General features: G+C 36.6%; 1 protein-coding gene across 1 annotated transcript in view; it reads right to left on the bottom strand.

Annotated features, from left to right (window-relative positions):
- Positions 1 to 924: 924 nt before the first annotated feature.
- Positions 925 to 2,034, bottom strand: part of LOC144978062 (integrin beta-like protein A) — a 28,371-nt gene continuing 27,261 nt past the window's right edge. Inside the window, exon 16 of the mRNA XM_078923574.1 lies at positions 925 to 2,034. This exon is cut by the window's right edge and continues 44 nt beyond it. The gene's annotated coding sequence lies outside the window, so the exon portion shown is untranslated.

Raw genomic sequence — 2,034 nt, 5'->3', positions numbered from 1 at the left:
GGTCGACGTTTTCCCACGTTTCTTCCATTAGACAATAATTGTCTTTTATATTGATCATACCCAGCTAAAATTGTTGTTGTCACTGAGAAGACAAAGCTGTCAGTCACAGACTAAGAAATTAAGGAGCAGGCACCGGTGTAAGATAAAGAATTGAACAAGTGTGTATGAAATGAAAGGTGCCAGAAAAAAGGAACAAAGAAAAATACGAAAAAAAAAAGAAAAAAAACATCCCCAAAAAATTGGTAGCACGTCTGACCGGTGCTCAGAAGGTCTGAGGTTCGATCCCCAGTTTTTTTTTTTTGTCTGGCACCTTTCATAGACACTTGTTCAGTTCTTTGTCAGTCTCAGACTGGTAGGCACTCTAGTCTTGTTTGGGTGTTTTTTTGTTGTTTTTTTTTTTTTTGTTTTTTTTTTAACTCGAGCTCTTGTGCGGCTATGTGGTCTAGTGGTATGGTACTCGCCTTCGGACCGGAAGGTCCTGGGTTCAAGCCTTGTTCGGCGCATAATGAGTCATTGGAAAAGGTTCTTTACTCACATTTTCTCACCGTACTCAGGTGTAAAATGAGTACCTGGCCGTTAACAGCGTTGTCTCTGTCCGAAATAAAATTGTAATATCGCCTAACAAGCGTCCCGTCCCGTCCTACATGTTAATTGTTGCTGTTGGCCAGGGACCCCTTGTAAAGCGCTTTGAGCACGTTTAGTTGATATTGCGCTATTTAAAAGCTCATTTAAAGCTCTTATACAGGGCGTTTTCCACGAAACGTGTGCAGAGCGTTTTTCAAGGTTTCCCCAAACCAACACCAACCCTCAACACGTATGACGTATGACGAGACATGACGTATGTGAGTCCTTGAACTTTCATGTCGTCTGAAAATGATAGTTGTAGTACATACGAATATTTAAAAAAAAAAAAAAGACAATTAATTGAGTTACAAATTGATGAATTTTATTATTAATAAACAAAAGTGACTATAACAACTTCCAAAAAAAAAAAAAGAACAAAATACCAAACATGGAACGTTTCGGGCTCAAAACCCTTCTTCAGCAAACAACAACAACAATAAAGACAAATACATTACTAAATTCCAGATAGACAACAGAGATATTTTGTAAATAAAACAAACAAAAAAGCGTTCGATATGTAACTAAGGAGTTCCAAATTGAGCGGAATTAAAACAACTTGGAATTTTTTTTTTTTTCGAAAATCCTGATTTATTGGTAGCAGGTTTGTTGAAATTCGCGAAGTCCCAGGTTTGAGAGTTTTTGGCAAGATGAGGGTAATTTAAATCGATCGATATTGGAACGAGTTTTCTGGTCATTTCTTTTAAAATATGGGTTTTTCCAGAGTCCGGCAGAGTAGAAGAAGGTTGACTTTTACTGAGGAGAAATTCTCTTCTTATATTTTTCTCTCTGTTTTGTCTGACACTGTATCCTTCACACCTTTTAAGAGAATCGCATGAAAAAAAAAGATATATATATTTCACATTTTTTTGGTCATTTTTATTTGAAGGACGAGTTTTCAGGCCAAAGTTTTTTTAATATGGGTTATTCCCGCGTACGGCAGTAGGACTGGTGGGTGATCAGCCTCCAGACGTGTTATCATGACACCGCAGAGATTACTTGATCGTTGGGATATATTTTCGCAAAGACTCTCTTGTCTCTTCCAGTCTTGCTTTATTTATCTATTTATTTATTTATTTATTTATTTGTTCATATTTTTATTTATTTATCTATTTATTTATTTATCTATCTGTTTATTTATCTTAAATTCTGTTGAATCAAAAACCGCTCCACCCGACGTGCACTTATTTGCAGGTCTGATAATCCAATTCCTTATGGGATCATTGGTGTACGTTATAGAAATCTTTTAAAAATGACGCAAGATATGGTCCATTATAACAGTGTTTAACTCGGCCCATAAGTGGGTTACGGATGTCAGACTTGCATATATATGTACACGTCGGCTAAATCTCTTCCCCGTGACGTAAACATTCCTTCCATTTTCAACTGAATTTATTCCACTTTTGGTGCCCC

This window comes from Berghia stephanieae, chromosome 8 (assembly GCF_034508935.2).
Source record: "Berghia stephanieae isolate SIO BIC M18660-M18661 chromosome 8, UCSD_Bste_1.3, whole genome shotgun sequence".
NCBI lineage: Eukaryota > Metazoa > Mollusca > Gastropoda > Nudibranchia > Aeolidiidae > Berghia > Berghia stephanieae.
This window is presented reverse-complemented; position numbering and strand designations above follow the sequence as displayed.